Genomic DNA, 19,822 nt, shown 5'->3' on the forward strand with positions numbered 1-19,822 from the left:
ACTCAACAGATATGAGGGTTTATCTTCATTAAAATATGTACAAGAACATTCCTGTCAGCTTTGTTCATAACAACCTCAAACTGGAAACAACCAGAATGTTTCTGTGAGCAGTAGAATGGATAACTACATTGTTGTGTATTGTTGCAACAGAGTGTTATACAATAACTAGAAAGAGTATACAATATATTGGCATACTAACAGAATGGAGGAATCTTACAAACAGAATGTGGAGCAAACAAGCCAAATATAAAAGTATATATACTACACTCATTCATTTATATGAAGTTCAGGAACAAGCGAAACCTGGTGTGTGGGGTAGAGGTCAGATAAAGATTATTCTTGATTGGAAGGGGGCATGAGGGAAACTTCGGGTAGTTGTAAATGCTCTAAATCACCATCTGGATGGTGGTTACATCAATGCATACATATGCAAAGATTTACCCAGCTCTTCCCTTATGATTTATACACTTTACTGTGTTCAAGTTATACTTTAATAGAAAAGAAAGAAAAAGGAGGTATTGCTGAAGTATGACACTGAGTAGTTTGCCCCAGACCCCTGTATCTTCTATTTGTCTGCAGGTTATCAGTGTCATTATGGCACTTGACTCTGAAGCTTCTTGTGAATTTTATTTTATTTTAAATATTTATTTATTTATTTATTTGAGAGCAAGTACACTGCAAATGGGTGGGGGGAGGGGTGGAGAGGGAGAGAGAGAATCTTAAGCAGTCTCCACGCCCAGCGCAGAGCCCAACGTGGAGGTGGATCTCACAACCCTGAGATCATGACCTGAGCTGAAGTCAAGAGTTGGGGACATAGCCCACTGAGCCACCCAGCCACCCCCACTTTTTGTGAATTTTAGCTTCTTACTCCTGCTCTCACTTGCTCAGGAAAGAGCTCGGGTCTGGAAGTCAGGAGGCTTCTGTTGTAATCTCTCTACCCCTCTTGCCAGCTGATTACTTATGGGTAAGTTCAACCGAGAAGTCTATGAAATAGGTATTTCAATCCCTCCTTCACCTTTAACCCCCAGGGTCTGGTGGGCATCATGTTAGGCACAACGTCAAAGAGTTTTAGGAAAAATCAAAAGAGTCACCCAAATACCAAGATAATTATTAGACTTGAACTTGAGGGAATTGATACTAGCTACTGATTTGAATCATAGGAAGAGCTGCTGTCAAAGACCGTGTTGTGACCTCAGACAGTTGGGCAGTGATTTATGAATCATTTTGGTACTCAGCCTAGGGTAGTCAGGAGCACATAAGGGTGACTTGTGTGTAGGGAAATATGGTGATTACAGAAATAGCCAGTACCAAGAGGTCTGAGGGTCTAGGAGACACACTGGTCAGCATCAGGGGCTTAGGATGATGGTTCTTCTCAAGGGCATGCCTTTGGACCAATGTGCCTAAGTGAACAGTGCTCTGCTTCGACCATCCAGGTGTAATTCCAGCTCTTCTACCAAATGGCTATGTGATATGAGATACCACCTCACTGCTCTGGGCCTTAGTTTTCTCATCTCTAAAATGGGGCACTAGATGTCTTAGGTTCTTCTCAGCTTTAACTTCCTACGTTTCTTCCTCATACAGCTAACTCTCATTTATTTCTGTATATGTATTATGTGTCAGTTTTAAATCCTGAATGGACTTTCTTTTTTCATGTGGCCGTTTTCTAGCATTCCTTGTCTTTGTGTTCAGGAAAGGCAGATTCATTTTTGAACAAATAAATCCTTCATAACTCTGCTGTGAAAAATCATGTTGTCTCCTAACAATAAGGTTCATTATTCTGGGTTATTGATTATCCATCATTTTGATTACCCAGTATCTCTTTCCACCCTTAGTGCAGATGACTAAGTGCTGCTGAATGATACAACTGTTTCCCCATCCCGCCTGCCTCCTTCTGCTCCACTGGAGTCCCAGCCTGGCATGCACTGATGAGCAAAGCTGAACGTTTTGGCCATGTTTCCCTAAGGGTTGTGAGGGCAGCTCCATCAGCGCTTCCGGGGTCCAGGGTCTGGCACCTGGGCCAGTGACGTTACTGGTGTGAGGAGGAGAAAGCCAGAGGGGAAGAGAGCTGCCAGCACTGGGGAGGTGAGCACTGAGGTGTAGCACGATACACTTGTGGGCTTCTTGCCTGGCCTGAGCTTTTTAAGGCTGAATGAAAATGCAGAGCCAAGGAGAAAATATGCCATTCTCCTCAGGCCAGCCTGGGCAGAGGTCTTATTTTGCACGTGACAGGACTTGGGAAAGGAAGAGGAGGGGGGATGGGGCCAGGAGAGGGTGACTTGGCAGTGTCTGGGAGGGAATCAGGCCCTAGTATTCCTGCTTGGGGAACGGGAGAAAAGCTGCGTGGCACCTTTATTTTTCCTGTTCCTTCATGACCTTTTCTGCAGGGATTTCTTCCTGTCTCATGTTCTAGATTCCTCTGTGGGGGATTCTGTGGGTCAGGGGCAGGAAACTAGACCAGGCCTTGGCCTCTGAAGACACTGTTTCTCCCCTGGTAGCCCTTTGAAGAATAGTCCTGGTTCCTGCTTTTGGGGTGTCTAAACCCTTTTCTCTGAAGTCTCGTCCCTTCTTCCCTCTGTGTCCCCTCTGCCACTCCCTTATTTGGTGTGGGAGTTTGCTTTCTTTCTTTTTTTTTTTTTTTAAGATTTTATTTATTCATTTGACAAAGAGAGAGCGTACAAACAGGGGGAACGGCAGAGGGAGAGGGAGAAGCAGGCTCCCCACTGAGCAGGGAGCCCGATGCGGGACTCGATCCCAGGACCCTGGGATGATGACCTGGGCCGAAGGCAGATGCTTAACTGACTGAGCCACCTAGGTGCCCCTGGAGTTTGCTTTCTGAAGCCTCTCATAGATGATGGCATACTGACTGCTTCCCTGCCCACTCCCACCTGAAGTGGCCCCTCCCTTCAAAGCAGGCCCCCTGAGGGGGACTGAGGCCAGGCATGCCACCTATGATCAAACCCTGTGGGCTCTGCATTCTGGGAACTGTTTTCCAGTATGGTGCTGCAGATTTCTTTTTTTCTGAACTATCCTTAATGGTGACAAAACCTTGTTCTTTGAATGTTAATTGATTTTTGGAAACAGCCCAGCTTCATTTGGGGAAATCTAGGGAAAGAGGGAATCAAATCTAGGCAAGCTGAGTGATAATGGTTTTAGTATTTAAAAAACCCCAAAAAACAAAAAACCAAGATTTGCCTACAAAGTAATAACACAATTTGCTTATTGTTTATTTTAAAATGACAGTGAAGGTTGTTCTCAAGAGGAGACCAAAAATGTTTTCAGCATCTGCTGGGATAAGCATAGAGCCCAAGGAAGCAGCTACAAGGAAGTCCCCCATTTCTCTGTTCAGTTTGGGAGGGTTGTGGGTTGCTTGTGTGTCTGCAGGATCATAGGAGACCCAGGGCACTCTCTGTGACTGCACACCCACTCCTGTTCCTTGTGGGAAAGGAGGGTGGGCTAATTTGGGGCTATTGCCAAGTCCCCTGCTAGCCTGAATTCAGATGTTGCTGGGGAGGGAGATCAAATAATGAGAGGATCTGCATTAGGAAGGACCGCCTGATGTGGAGAGAGCTCACTCCGAGCCAGTGGACCTGCCTGAAACCACAGGCAAAAAGAGCTTGGGAAGAGTGGGAATAGGACAATGTGTTCCTTGTGTAATTCAAATGGCCTTTGTAAAGTTGTTTTAAAGAGCTGTTCTTTGAAAGAGTTGAGGATGTTAGAGCTGGGGTCTGGGTTATAAGCGGCCCTCTGGGGACAGTCTGGCTCCCAAGGACTCAGGCTCTTTTTCAGAACAGGGACTGAAGACACTGGGGACATCAAGATGGCTGCTGGAGAGAGCTCTTGCCCAAAGCTGTGAACAGCCAGCAGGTTTTTCCTTTGTGGCTGGGGTCCTCGATGATGAACTGATACAGTGGACATTCTAAATACATCTGTCTAATTGCTGAGCTCAGAGTCAGCAAGGGACCTCATCTGGGGAAGGGAGAGAACTGATGCAAACTGAGCATCTACTGTATACCAGGCATTTATATACATCATCTCATGTAAGATGGACATTATGATCCCCATTTTACAGATGAGAAAACAGAGGCACATATAATGAAGCCACTTCCTCTGATCTCCTCATTGCCTTCTCTCTCCTCATTGCACACTTGTTCAATCTTTGCACTCTGCACATTGCATTATGATTATTTGCCCACTCCTAGAGATTCTAAGGGAATTGCAGGGTGAAGAATCCCAAGTCTGGCCTGCCCAAGTTCGTCCTCGTCAACTGGACAGGTGAGGGTGTAAATGATGTGCGGAAGTGAGGGTGTACCAACCATGTCAGTGTTATGGCTAGCTTTCTGAAGGGGGCCTGTGTGACTGTCAGTGCAAGGACCAAGGAGCACATGGAGCCTGAGTGTATCATGCAAAAGGTGGCCAGGGCCTCAGGTGCCAACTGTGCCTTCCACAGGGAGAGCAGCCATTTCCAGGACGTGGAAACGGGCCATTTCCAGGCCCCAGTGGGCTCTGTGTGCCAGAAGACCAATGCCATATCTGAGATCAGAAGGGTTGGCAGACACAGCTCCTGGGCCATAGCAGAGAAGGAGGCGGAGAATCGCAGGCTGGAGGGGAAGCGGTGGGCAGAGGAGAGTGGCAGCGCTAGAGCAGGGGCACGGGGGCGGGGGTGGGCAGGAGCTGCAAGAGGTCTCCTGCCTGGAGTAGTGCGATCGGGAGGGGCGGGGCGGTGAGGCCGGACCCCAGAGGAAGTGTGAGCAGCCTGAAGCAGTTTCAAGGAACACAGAGGAGCGGGAGCCTGTCTGTCAGCAGCCAATACATGCACGGGAGATTTTCAAGCAGAAGGAGGGGGCCGTGTCCACCACATCTGTCTCTAGCCCAGCCAGGCACGCCGAGGGGTCCCTTCCTGCAGAAGCAGCCCACCCAGCCAGAGACCCGCCTCCGCAGAGTGCCGCCCCAAGCGTCCTCACGGCCCAGGGCAGCTCTCCGTTAGGAGCCAGCGCCCAGCACTCTGCTGTGTGTGCCACAGACGCAAGAGGAGGCCCCCAGAGCAGGAGACTCTCTGAGGGGGCCCTGAAGCTGCAGTAGTGAGCTGCTGGGGGTGACCTGTGGCCCACTACCCGCAGCCGAGTGGGAAAAGGCGCCATGCCTGGGCTCTATACCACTACCAGGCAGTCGAGGGTACCGAGATCTCCTTCCAGCCCGAGAACCTCGTCACTGGCCCTGAGGTCATCGATGAGGGCTGGTGGCATGGCTAGGGGCCCGATAGCCACTTTGGCATGTTTCCTGCCAACTCTGTGGAGCTCACCGAGTGAGGACTCTCCACTGCTGCCTGCACTGAGGCCACCCCTCCCTTCCCTCCCCAGACATGCTTTCCTTACTGCCGGGAGAGGTGGTGTGCATGGCGTGAGAGCCATATGGCACTCCTCCAGGAATGGGACCCCCCCAGAGAAGACAAGCCCTTGAGCTCCCTCAGCCCTGGGTGGCTCAGCCTCTGTCACCGTAAATGCAGGGATACCCTGGTGATTCCTAAACATGCCTCTGGCAGCTCTCAGGCCCTCCCAACCAGCCTGGCCTTTGACCCCAGCAGAGGACACTGAGCCAAGCCCTGCCCATGGCCAGCCCCTCAGTGACCTCTGCCTGAGGAGAATGGTACTGCCAAGCTGGGTGGTCTGAGCAGGGCCATTTGCCTTTTCTTTCTTTTCCTCTTGGCTCTAAAGGGCGTTGGCTATGGCTATTAGTGACCCTTGGGAACAGTGAATTTAGCCAAGTTTATGACCGAAGTCAGAGTGGGTCACGATGGTTTGGGCAGCAGTAGATCATCTTTCTGGATCCTGTTCTGTGCTCCTGGTTCTCTGTCCCTCTGCCTGGGATGTGGACTACGGGCACTGGGAACAGGGATGACCAAGCCCCCATCTGAGTATATGAAGGAAGGCATAAAAACATCAGCAAACAGTTGTCCTTCCATGTGGCGAGCCCTCCTCTGCTGGCCCTGATGTGGGCTCTCAGCTGATTCTGGTTCAGGAAAAGTAACCAGAACAGCCTACACCTGCTGTCCTGCACTATTTCTATCCCAACCCACCTGTGTCTGCTTTCCGAGTGAGACGTGCCCTACATGGGCCCTACTTGTGATCTGCCCTGTCATGCCTGAATGGCCCCAGGTGGAAACAAACCCCTTTCCTGGGTGTCTCCGGGGAGTGTATGCATGCATGCATCCTCAGACCTTGGGCCAACCATTAGCCACCTGGAAGAGGCATAAGCGTTAAGATGTGGAAGAAAAGAAGGAAGGAAAAAAAGAAAGAAAAAAAAGAAGGGAGGTCAGAGCAGCCCTAGCCAGAGTGTAATTTCCCAGGCATCTCAGTGGCCCCAGCAGGCTGGCATCTTAGGGTTCACAGGGCCTGTCCTTCCAGAAGTCCCCTCCCATAGTTCAGGCTGCTTGTACCCTTCTAGTCTTCTCTCTGCCTCCCTGCCCATCTCTGGGACCAGTGGAAGCTGAGCATTCAATCAGAACTGCAAAGTCCTCTCTCCCTGCTGGATTGTCCCTTAGACAGTGACTTAGCTGGTCAGGAGGGACCCCCTCACTCTGCCCGCCCTGTCAAAGCCATTCATGGCTCCCTTAACTTTGAAGTCTGCCAGATCTGACTAAAAGAGGAGGGGGAGGTGTCTGTGCTCTACTCCTCAGGGGTATCACCCAAGTGTATTTATACCAAAGGGGAGTGTTCCGTTGCCTTGGCAACTTTCTCGCATGGGTTCTGGTGCTCAGAATATCTGACGAGTCTCAGAGTTTCACGCTCAATGGGCAGAGGTGGAGGAGCAGATGAAAGGGTATATCTCAATGATCCGGGCCAGGACCAAAGAGGAAAAGGGTGGCTAAGACAGCTTATATAAGAAACTGTGGAGGTCACAGAGAATTCCTGCAGTTCTTCCCTGTCCGCCCTCTCTCCTTCCACCTTTCCCCATGTAGTCACATTTTCCCTTCTGTGATGCTTCTGGGGCCTCATGGTTCTATATCACTCAGTCACCAGCATGAACGGGGGTGGGGAGGGGTCCGCATGGGCAGAGTGAACACTAGGGGTTCCCTGCTGGGTGCTGAAAGAAGTGGTGGATACAGAGGGAGGAAGAGTCAGGGACTGATGTGTGGCTCTTCATCACGGCCTCTCTCCCTAGAGAGCTCCCCATTTGTTGGGGGAGAGCATGGCATCCCTGCCATGGCACCTCTGCTGGAAGGAAAGGGAAGATGATGGGGTGAGGGGGCCCAAAGGTTAGGAGGGCGGTGTTCTCTGGTTTTGTTCATCTATGTCTGTATCATGTACCTACAATACAGACGTAGGATGGCAGAACGAGTTCGTTGCAAAGATAGTTGGTGCATCTCGGGCCAGGGCAGGGTCAGGGAAGATGCTAGAGGGCCTGCAGCAGGAGGGGCTGGAGAAGCTGGCCCCGAGGAGGAGAGTCCCTGGGTGGCAGAGAAGCCCTCTCCTCTTGGCTTCCATCCATGGGACCTTTTCCTGTGGTGATGCAGTCCTCTTTGAAAATTCCTCCTTGGTTACAGGAGGACCAGAGTAATGAGGAAGCAGAGGGCCCTGAGGTTTGCAGCACTCCTTTTCAGTTGGTCTCTGGAGAAAATATGCTGAATGGTTGCTTGTGTGTCAAAATCCAGGTGTTGGTGTTGAGTAAGTGGGTCTTCCTCAGAAACCCAACCGAGCGCTGGGCCTTCTCTGTCTTCCTATGGCATAATCCTCTTGAGCCATACTTTGGCGAGCATTTTAATGCATTAACTGCCTCTATTACATCTGTAACTTATTATGTACTGGCCATGTGCTAGGCTGTGTGGAAGAGACTCTTTAGAACTAGTCCTTCCTACCTTGCTGAGAACTGCTGGACAGTGGTCCCTCTGCCTTGTTAGGGACAAGGGGGTAAGTACACAGAGGAGCAAGGCAGAGTTTGGGTTGCAGTTAGAAGGAAAATGAGGATGGTTACACCAGGGCGCCTGGGCTTCCCTCCACAGGGGTTTCAAGGAAGGTGTGGGCATTGGCCTTTAATCTGCTGAGGATGGAGGTGGAACCCTGGCGTCTGGATATTAGGAGATCATGGGTCATCTTTGAAGGAACAGTTTCAGGAGATGGGTGGCGAAGAAAGCAGAGCTGAGAATTTCTGTATTATCTGGAAGCGCTTTGTGGCTCCTACCTAAGTCTCTCCTGGTGCACTTTGATCCCTTTTATTTTGGTTCTATGGGCAGTGGAGATGGCTTTTTCCATGGTGTTTTGCAATGCCCTTCTGGTAGTGGGAAGTGCAGGGAGGTACTGCCTTGCTGACTCTCATATTATACTCCAGGGTCCCACATTGTCACCTGGTAAGTCCAGCCAGCAAGTTGTCTATTTTAGGACCTCTCTCATTCAGATCCCTGGTGAAGCTATGACCTTGCTCTTTCAGGCCCCTTTGCCCTCTAGTGTCTGACTCACTTCAACGTCTCCAAATAGGATCCATGATCTCAGCTCCAAAATGACCCCCTCCTCCGCTCCAAAGCATCAAAACTCTTGCCCAGGCAGCTGATAAGTTAATGTACATTTTATAACTTACAATTGACTGGTAACAGCTCCATGGGCTTTCCTCAGGGGAGAGTTTGATATTTAAGAGAAGCATGTTAAACTAAAGAAGTAGACCTCTAATGGTAGAATTTCAACTGTCATTGACAATCAGGCAGAGTTGATATTTTGGGAGCCCTGGGCTGCATTTACAGAAGAGCAGTTATAGCTACCCCCCCGCCCCAGCTGTATGTCTGTCAGACTTTATCATGAGGATGCAATTCCGTTTGTGGTGCCCCAAACCCAGCTTCAGGGGAAACATGATCAACATTTGGCTAGTAGAAGGGGAAACTGACATTTTTTGTGCTGTCCCAGAGCATATAACTAGGCCTTCTGAGTAGATATCAATGGAAAAACTGTATCATTGAGAACTGATAGGAATGCAAAGGCCTGCTCTCAGGTGGGGGTGAAGGGAACTAACATTTAACTGATGCCGTCTGTATGCCCTACACTATGCCAGGTACCTGACACCAAGACGCTTGTCTTACCTTTCTGACAGGTTGGAAAACCTGCCCATGCACACTCAGGTGCAACAACTGTCATTCATGCCCAGATCTTTCTGACTTCAAAGTCTTATCCCGTGTTTCTCTACCAAGATGCTGGGCAAGGCCCTCTGTGATCTTCTGTCCCTGGCAAGGCTGGTGATCCCTTACTAGAGACAAAAAGAATTCCTGCTTAGGGAGGGAAGTGTACTAGATTCTTCTGGGCCTGACCCTGTTTGAGAGCTTCTCTTGCTCTATTGATGGGAATAATTAAATGTTGGCTCAGGGTTTCTGTTTCCATTCTCCTTGTGACTTCTCTTACCAGGACATACAGTTCCTAACTCACAGAGCAGCTGACTTGCCTTCCCTGGGGGCTTAAGGAGCAGTGGAGGGCGGTCTCACCCTGGGTGATGGGTAACGCCTCTGGCCCTCCCCCAGCCTCAGGTTTCCTTTTCCTGCGTTTGTGATTCATGATTTTTTCACTTGAATATCCTAGAGACAGCTTAGACAGAATGTCTAATAGGAAGCTGATCAACCTCATCATCACCCTTCCCCCAAATTTTATTTTTTGCTGGCCTTCTCTAGTTCTGAACATGGGACTCTCACTCTCTTGGCTTGAAGTTAATTTTGATTCCCCCTTCTCCTGTTCCCCAATCACTAGGACTTTTCTGTTCATCTTTGAAATATCCAGGAGACTAGTCCTTCCTTGCCATCCTCAGTGACACCGCCTAGTTGGGACCCTTGTCATCCCATGCCTATTAGTCCCTTCCCTGGTTCTCTGAGCACTGCTGTCTTCCTTTCATTAAACTCCCTGTTGACCATTTTTTTCCCCTGCCCAAGCATGGCCAGTGGTTTCTCATAGCCTTCTGGTGAAGGATTGGAACCTTCACTCCCTCAGTGGAGGCCCTATTGTTTCACCCAACCCAACTGGTCTAATGTTTCCCACCAGCTCCTTCTTCTAAGTGAAGTGGATTCCACAGAGCATGCTTCCTGCTTTTTCTCCTATGGATGAGATTTTCCTGTCTCATAGGTCCTCACCTGTCTCCCCTCTCCCCGCCCACCCTCCCCCTGAATCCTTCAAAGCCTACCTCCAGTCCCCTTCCTGCACAGAATCCCCAGTGCCCACCCAAATCTTGCCCCATTTAAACTGTGCTATGATTTATTTTTATATGCCTACTTTGGCAATTTTTGTAACATTTCACTAATTGTTAATTTTCACATTTTATCGCCCTGGTTGCAAATTAATTCAGGGCAAGGACTGTTTAATATACTGTTTTCTTTTCCATAGCATTTAGCACAATGCAGGGTGTTGCTAAATGCAGGGGCTGCCGGGTTTTCCTTTCTACTCATCGAATCTTCCTCATACTCACAGCCCCTGTCCTCATCCCTAGGAACCGCCCCTTGTTAATCCTGGCCATTTTTCAGCCTGCCAGTGTCTTTGCCCCTATTGCTTCCTGCAGTCCTTCTCCTGCCCCATTCTGATGCCAGCCTTACCATCTTGGAGAAGCAGTGCGATCCAGGCAAAGTGCACATGCCACGGAGCCAGGTGGGTCTGGGTTTGAATCTTGCATCTGCTATTCCTAGCTGTGTGGGCTGACTAAGTTGCTTAACCTCCTTGTGGGGTGACTAAGTTACTTAAGCCTCCTTGAGGTTTCTTCAACTCTGAATACGGGGAAACGATTCTTTATGGTCAGGTAAGCGTGCACAATAGGCCCTCAATAAAAATTAGACTCCCTTCCCCACTGCATCCTCAATTCCTCCCTCTTCCATATGGCGCTTCCTGAGTATTCCATTTGATACTCAATTCTGCTTTCTCTGCAGTCCTTTTGCATTTATAGTATCAGGGACTCAGCCATATCGGAACTGCTCATTTTAGAGATCCAGAGACTGAGGCCCAAATAGCCTTGCTGCAGGCTGCGCAGAGCCCATGGACAGCCAAGCCAGGTCTCACACTCGGGCCTGAGTCCCCGCAGGTGTTTGTCAGCACCATGCTATCCTCTGCATGCCCTGACCCAACAGTGTGAGCCCTCCGCCTTGCAGAAGGAACAGGGAGGAGGTGTTTAATAAATACTTGTTGATGCTCTGTTTATGCATGTGCGTCTCACTCCCCTGGTGGACGTGTGTTCCCCCAGGCGGAAGGCACGCTGGGCTTTGTGCTGTTCTTTGTGCTGTTCTTTGTATTCGGTACAGACCTGGATTTAATATTGGTAGGTTAACTTCAGGCCCAAGAACAAGGGTTTTTGCAGCTGGGCAGGAGACCTCTCTCTGTGGTTCCTGGGGCTGTCCCCACAATATTCTGGCTGCCTCTGGTGAGCATGATTCTGTGCAGTGTCCAACTGTGAGCTGCTCCAGGGGAGAAGCCTGTGTGTGCAGGGTGGTGCTCACTGTGCACCACTTTGCCTCCCATTTGGTACTCCTGGGCCGCCTCCTCCCCCACCCACTCCCTCCCTGAGCCACGCTGCTTCTGCGCCTGCTCTGGTTAGGAATACATCCTCCTGGTTGCATAGCAACGTGTTTGGTTTCCTTTACTTCTCCTTCTCCTCCTCCCACAAAACTGCCTGAGCTCTAAATTTAAGGTAGTGTGTCAGGAGATGCCACTACCCAACAAATGCCTCTGAACCCCAGCATTGTTCCCCCTATAGCTACCAGCTTTGTGAGGGCAGAAGCTGAACACTTTGTTCAGTATCCCCAACACCTAGTATACTTCTTGGCATATAGTAGGTGTTCAGTAAATATCTGTTGGATGATGAGTGAATGAATCATTTTCTCAGAATCCCTACAGTTGAGAGGTGCTTCTTGGACTGGGAAATGTTATTACTGACTCTGGGATGGTCTATAATTGACCACTCCTGGCTGGATGCCTTCCTCTTTTTCTCCAGCCACCTAAGAAATGGGTGGAGGAAAAGAAGGCACATATTTCTTCATATTCCATTGACATGTGGATGGCGACTATGTTTTCCTCTTTCTTTTCTGGAAGCTGGTGGTTCAGTTGATCCGCATGATTTATGGAACCCAGTGAGATACCAGTGTAATGGGGCTTTATGATTCCTGCCTTGGGGAAGCTTATGGTCTGAGGGGCTGGGGATAGATTGACTCTTTCTGGTGACAGGAGTGTGAGGCTTTCTTTCAGAGGTAAGCTTTGAAGTCACAAAGTACTAGGTTTGAATCCCAGCTCTGCTAATTGCAACTTGTGTGACCGTGGGTGGGTCGCTTAACTTAGCTCATGGATTGTAAGATTTATATGAGAAAAACCATGAATAGAATCTAACAGAGTGTCAGGAAACAGGGGTGCCTATATTAGTGCAAATTTTCTTTTCCCCTTTTAGTGAGAAGACAGAAATAACCCAGAAAATGCCTGTCAGTGCTAGTGATGGGATGCCATCAATCTGCAGGCCTACAGAGAAGGGGGAACCCGGGAAGTATCTGCTTTTGGGGGCTAGAGGGAGGGCTCTCCCTGGAGCTGATGTATTTCCTTTTTATTTTTCCCTAGTTTAAAAAATAAGGGATTTCACAACTGACTTCCCAGCTACCCTATATTCGTCTCCTTCCAAACATCCTCACGTACATCCCAAATTGACTCAGTGTAAGCCTCAGGGGGGTGGGGTGAGAGATTTAGGGTCCAGAGGGAGGATGAAAGTTCAGTGGCTCCTCTGGGGTCATGGAAATAAGCTGGAGAAGAGGAGGCTGGGGAGAGGCCGCTGTTCAGCTAAAAATAGCATCAGCAGTGGCCGCAGCTCAGGAAGCAGCCAGGGGTCAGAAGTTGGGGCCGCCCCAGCACACATTCCCAGCAGAGGACTTGGAGTTTGGCTAGCTGTTCCCTGCCCCTTGAGATGGGGTGGTGGACAGTGCCTCATCACGTGGGTCGCCTGTGCCTGCCCACAGTGGGCAGCCAGCATCTCGTGTCCCCTTCCAAGCATGCACATCACATTGCTTCCTCGTCTTCCTGTTCACTTCACACACTGCCCCCACTCCCTTCCATCCTCCCCTTCTAGGGCAGTGCAACAGCAACATCCATTTACTAGACTTTTTACAAACCAGCCACTTTGTACTAAGTGTTCTTGGGCTTCTGTGCTCTGGAAGTCTGTTGTCTGAGATAGCATCCTGGACTCATGGACCGCCAGAAAAACAATCGAAGAACAACCATTAAATAAACACAAAATAGATGAGATAACACGTTCCCATCCTGTATGAGTTGAGGCCAGTGGTATTTGTGGGGGTCTTCTGGGTGTGTATTTGAGAAAGCTCGAGAGTTTCCTGCTCGAAAAAGGTGAGGATGAGCTAAGTTCGTGCTGTCCTAGTGCCAGTGATCCGGAAACAAACCCCCCTCCCACCCGCAAGAGGATGGAAGAGGAGTGCTTTCTGGCTGGAGTTTAAGACTGGACCTTAGGAGGAGGTGCATGCTGGAGGGGAGGACTTTAAGGAGAAGGAGTCAAAACTGTCTCCACTTTTGCTGCAGACTCATTCTAATAACTGGATAGATCACTGGATTTGAATCCAGTTGGATCAAATTAGATTGATCAATGGATTGATCCATTGATTGAGCCATTCACCCACTCAACAAACATTTAAGGAACATCTGCTAAGTACCAGCATGGATGTGAGGGCATTCCAAGCCAGTGGTTTCTTATCCTAGCTGCATACTAGAATTACCTATGGAATCTGAAAAATGCTGATGCTCAGGTTTCACCCCAGAACAATTACATTAAAAAAAAAAAATCTCTGGGTCTGGGAGGCAAGCCTGGGTAGTTAAGTTCCCCAGGTGATTCCACTGTGCAGCCAGGATAGAAAGCCACTGTTCTAAGTGAGCCCAAGGCTCCTTCCTATAACACTGCCACTCATTGCCCCTTTCTGCTGAGTTCCCTTTCTGTCGTTGCCTGCCGAGTGATGCGATTGAAAATGTGACCTGGAGTGGCTGAGACATAGCCAGCACTCTATGGCCAGCTCACACAAATGTTTATTGAGCAGCTATCATGGGCCCAGCATTTAAAAGACACAAAGGTGAGAATAATAGGGTCCCCTGGAAGTAAATTAATATAAGCACTCCACTTCCTCGACTGTTTATTTGGTAAGCCACCCCAGGTTTTCTGATGAATGGGATTTTCTGTGATTTATTCTCTCTTGTCCCTCAGTGGAAGAGAAACAGTGACTATATCTGGTGCATTTCAGTTAAAGCAGGTGGTGAAAAAGACCCCCACAGAGATAGACGGAGGGCAGGCAAGAAGGGAGGGATGCTAAAGGGACAAAATGTGTTCGTTGGTTAGGTTTTCACAAATGTGCTCTCAAGTTGTCTAAATCATGAAACAGTAGGAGTAACTAATATGGCTGTTTAATATTTGGATTATCAGCAAGAGTTTGAGCCCCTATGAATCATCTGTCCGACCACCTAGGCATAGTGGAGTGACCCTGGCACTCAGAGAACATGCAGTCTAGCTGGGGAATTTACACTGATATGAAAAACAGAGATTGTAAGTACTTCGTTGTGTTTTATGACTAAAGTTATCAGGAGCTTGGAGAAAGGAGGTACTGGAGAGACTACCTGAGGTGCAGTCCGTGGCCCAGCTCTGCCCACTGTTTGTTATCAGCCGGGAATGAGAAGTAGAGATACTGAAAGGAAGCACTGATAAACTTTTACAGCAATTTTTCAGAGTAATTTTGTCTGAATCTAAAAACTTTTGAAAGGGGGGGCTTATATTTTGTTTTTAAAATTGGATTTATCTAGTAATTCATTTTTTATTGTATTTTATGAAAGTACCAGTCTATGACAGATTGGAATCAAAAAATGAAAGAAAAAACAAAAACCAAACTGGTCCTTTACTGCAGATGGTTGAAAGAGTATTGGATGGAGTAGCTGGAAACTGGAGATATCATGGCAAACTGGAGAGGTACCAGCAAGCGAGAGAACGGTGGGACTTCTATTTGATATTACAAAGGGAATAAGAGTGTGTCCTAAAAACCTAGACCTTCCTCATGCAGGAGGCTCTCAGACCGTGAATGTGTTTTCAGGTTTTGGTGGATGCTGGAGCTTTATATGTGCTTCGTATGAATTATTTCATTGCCTCCTCTCACAGCCCTATGTTTAGATAATAGTGCTTGTCTCCATCTCTGTTTTGTGGAGGGCTAACATGCACAGCTCACTACGGCTGGTGGTGTGTAGTAGACCTGCATTTTGAAGACAGGTGTGTTGGACTCTGGAGCCTGGTGGTTCATGAACACACACCGCCACTCCACGTAGCCCCTCCAGGTGACAAGGAGCATGGACCACAGACTCTGCCCATCCAGACAATCCAGAATAAGAATGAGAAGAAGGCCCTGCAGATACAGATCACAGAGCTCAGGGCTATCCTTCCAGAAAGATACCCTGTATCCTAGGAAGGACAAGGTGTGAACCTTTATCTGGAAGTCTTCTCTCTTCTCCTTGATGCTCATTTCCAGAAGTATTTCAATAGATGAATCCGACCTGGTTTGGGCCTTTTATTAGACTTTGAATTATCCCATCAGCAGCCTTTGCCAGTGGCAGCTCATCCATCTACTTACTTTTAAACTTTTAATTTTGAAATAAAGATTCATAGGACGTTGCAAAGAAACATACAGGGAGCTCCTGTGCACCCTTCTTCCAGCATCTCCCACTCTTAGTACAATATCAGGAAATTGACATTTGGTGCATTTGTGACAGTTGATGAACCTACACTGACACATCATAATCACTCGAAGTCCATCATTTACATTAGGGTTCACTGTTGTTGTACATTCCATAGGTTTGGACAAAAATATGATAGGTATTCACCATTATGGTATTATACACAATAGTTTCATTGCTGTAAAGATCCCCTGTATTCTGCCTACTTGTCCTTCTCTCCTGCTAAACCCCTGGTAACCTGTGATCTTTTTCTGTCTCCATAGTTTTGCCTTTTCCAGAATGTCACATAGTGGAATCATACAGTATGTGATGTTTTCAGGTTGGCTTCTTTCACCTAGCAATATGCATTAAAGATTTCTCCATGTCTTTTTGTGGCTTAACAGCTCATTTCTTTTTAGCACTGAATAATATTCTATTATCTGGATGTACCATGGTTTATCTGCTCCCCAACTAAAAGATTATCTTGGTTGCTTCCAAGTTTTGGCAATTTTGGGTAAAGCTATAAACATCCATGTGCAAGTATTTGTGTAGACTTAGGTTTTAGCTCCTTTGGGTAAATACCTAGGAGTACAATACACCCTTCTGTTTTTTTTCTCCCACACTATGGGTACCATGCTTGAAGAGAAGCATCAACAAGCCATTGTGTATCCGGAGGAGGGAGAGGGTGAGTAGTCTGGAAGCCAGGTCACACCCAGATTGTTCTTGGTGACTAGTGTGACCATCTTGTGTGTAGATGCCATATGTTATTTAGTTCTCCTGTCTTAGCACCTAAAGCAGTGTGAGGCACATAACTGACCCTCAACAGATGTTTTTTGAACTGAATGTTTGATTCAGAGCAGAAAACATGCATAGAAACATAATGGCTGTCTTCCATATTGCTGGGTCTCCAGTGTGGAAGAATGATGAGATTGATCTGTTCCCCCCCCCCCCATTGCTCTTGAGGACAGAACTGGGATTAGTGAATGGGGAGGGGCGGGGAAGACATAAGGGGAAACATCCCAGATGGATTTATGGAAGAACTTGACCAAGAATGGGAATAATGCAGCAAGGAAGTAGTCAGCTTCTCTACACTGGAAGACAATCAGGGATGTATTGGAAACGGTTCCTGTATTTTTTTTTGACAGTGGGCCGAATATCTTTAATAGAAGTCCTTCCAGTTTCTTATTTCTGAGAGTCTAAGAACATGCAGGCATGGGTAGAAATAGGACGGTTGGGAGGAGGGATCAGTTTATGGGTAGAGGGTATTCAGGAGTTTGAGGTGACAGCAAAAGGTTTTCATGGAAGAACACCTGTAGATTTTGAAAAGTTTGTATTTGCTTTTTAAAAGGAAAGTCATGGGTAGCCAGATATATAAGACCCTTTCAGCTTCTCTGGGTAACCTGTGGAATTTGTCCAGAGCAACATTTGGACTTAACCTGGCAATCAGACACTCATCTTTTTTTTCAGGCAGAATTTGGCAACATCAGTCCTAGAGAAAATCATGGGAGCTGGATTCTGACCACAGCTGACATGTTTTTGTCATGTTAATCATTTAGATTGACATTTAGGAGAAGATTATTGCAATTTCTATTCCAGAAAATGAAACAGGAATGAAGCAGGCACTGAGTTAATCAGATTACTTCCAGGTGAAAAAGAAAAAAAAAATAGGTCAAGGTTCCTAAATTGGGCCATCTTAGAAGGTTATTATATACTCATATATGATTACCCTGTAAGGTAGGACTTTAGATGATTTATGTTTTTATTTCATTCTAGCTGCCAAGGAAGATACAAATTGATATTTTTTTAAGGTAGGCAGTAGGGAAAGGAAGTAATACTTCTTTATTGCTTACTACATGCCAGGAACTTTACATTTATTATTTCATCAATTTTCACAATGATTCTGATATGTAGGTATTATCATTGCTATTTTATGGTCAAGGCAACTGAAGCTCATCAGAGCAAAAGTAACTTGTTCTGGGACACGTATCTAGTGAAAAATAGAGATGGGATTCAAAGCCAAATCTACTGGACTCTAAAGCCACTGCTCTTTATACTGTTTGGTATTCACAACATACTGTCTCTAGCAGAATCCAAACCTATCATATTCATGGATAGATTTCAGAGCTATATCCCATATGTTTCAAACCCATAGGTGTCAGTTCCCTATCTGCAGAAAAGCCTGCCCAGATGGCACATGTTTCTACCATTGCTGATGACCTCTTTCTGTAGTAGAGTCAGACTGAAGCATTCTAACCATTGTCACACTCAACTGCTAATTGCCCCTAGTCCTGGCTCCCACCCAGCCCACTTTGTTTTCCCAGGGCCTTCAAATGTATGATCCTGAAGGTGTGAACACTGTCTGTGGGCTTGGTGCTAGTTTCCAGCTTGCCTGCTGCCCAATGTCTATTAATCCTAGCCTAACTATTTTCAAGTCTTGAGATTGTGTTCTCATTGTCATAAGCAGGCTTGGAGGAGAGCCAGGAGACCTCATGGTACAGGAGACAGAGCACTGTGCCTGAATGTGCTTTGTCCTTGCTGTGTGACTTACCATTGCTGGGGCTGTAAGGAATCCCTTCACTGTCTGAGTCTTAGTTCTTCATGAGCAAAAAGGGGATAGTAATAACTCCCCTCTTTTTTTTTTGGATGAGCAAGAGACTCATATGATACTAGTATCCCAGAAACTTTATAAACCATGGGCATTGTACAAATTTAAGTTTGGTGGGTGAAAGAGAATGATCCCATCTCCTGGAAAAGCTTTCCTTCAAAAGGGGTGGAAGCCAGCACACATGTTCTAAGTAGGAAACCATGAGCTCCCTCTGGCCTGCCAGGTTCTGTTTCACTTGAGCAGGCTTGGTCTCTGTCCCACACGCACCCCCCCCCCCTCCGAATAGCATGGCTGTGTTTCTTGGCTTGGATTACTGAGATAATTGCTCCCAATCTTCCATTTCCAGTGAGCATGAGCCTGTTAGACCTGAACGATAGCCACTGGCTGAAGCCTTCTGAAGGCTCTGATTGGGTAGACTGTGTTTGGCTCAGCTGAATTTGCTTGCTGGTTATGTAAATATTAGGGTTGTTAATCTTTATTAGAGGGTGTTAGCCAAGAAAAATTACATTTTTAAAAACCCATATATTAACATGGGAAAAAAGTAAAAGTAAATCAAGCAAAATTTAACAATTTTGATGTCCTAAAAGCTTCCAATGAAGACTAAAAAGGCTCAAGTGTGTATTTGTTCAATAAATAAGACTGTGGCTTCCAATCCTTTTTGAAAGTGGGGCATAGATCTTAAATAAAAAAGCCAATTTTCATTTTAGAATAGAAAAATCGGAACAATAAGAAGGTATCAATTTCACTGTCATTTAATAGGTTTGCATTTGCAAGTCAGTTTTTGTGGATTCTTTTCCCCACATAGACTTTCTGTCTTTAATTTGCATTTATATTTTCATATTGTAAACTTTTTACTGAAGTATAACGTACATCCAGAAAAGTACACAAATCCTAAGCTCAGTGATTTTTTACCTAGTGAACACACTTGAGTAACTAGCATATAGATCAAGACACTGGCCCCCCAGTGTCCCCTTCCATTTATCAGTCCCTCCCTTTGAGGCCAATCTCCAGGGTGACTTCCAGCACCTTAAGATTAGTTTGCCTGTTTTGAAACTTTATATAAGTGGAATCTTCAAGTATGTACTATTTCGCGTCTCTCTTCTTTTGTCCAACATTACACGTGTGGGATTAATCCGTGCTGAGTGTAGCAATTACATGTCACGTTCATTACTATGTAATAGTCTACTGTATATATATGCTGCAATTTATTTATCCATTTTACTGTATAAGGTACTTGAGTATTTGAGTTGTTTCCAGTTTGGGGCTATTATGAATAAAGCTGCTGTGAACACTTTTGTGTAGGTCTATGGATGAATACATGTAGTCAGTATTGTGGAGTATGTATCTAAGAGAGTAATTACCAGGCTATAGGGTATGAGCATTAGCTTTAGTTAAATCCTGCCAAATAGTTTTCCAAAGTAGTTGTAAAAATTTACATCTCCACTAGCAGGAAGGATACTTCCAGTTGCTCCACATCTTTGCTAACAGTTGGTATTATTTGTCTTTTCTGTTTTAGCTCTTCTGGTAGGTATGTGGTAGTGCCACA

General features: G+C 46.8%; 1 protein-coding gene and 1 pseudogene across 13 annotated transcripts in view; both read left to right on the forward strand.

Moving 5' to 3' along the window:
* Window positions 1-14,994, forward strand: part of LOC123834358 (drebrin-like protein) — a 45,548-nt pseudogene extending 30,554 nt beyond the window's left edge.
* KALRN (kalirin RhoGEF kinase) overlaps window positions 1-19,822 on the forward strand; it is a 655,214-nt gene that overhangs the window by 98,293 nt on the left and 537,099 nt on the right. The window lies entirely within an intron of this gene.

This window comes from Mirounga angustirostris, unplaced genomic scaffold (genome assembly GCF_029215605.1).
Source record: "Mirounga angustirostris isolate CCGP_5_RB_7025 unplaced genomic scaffold, mMirAng1.0.hap1 SCAF_1, whole genome shotgun sequence".
Classification (NCBI taxonomy): Eukaryota; Metazoa; Chordata; class Mammalia; order Carnivora; family Phocidae; genus Mirounga; species Mirounga angustirostris.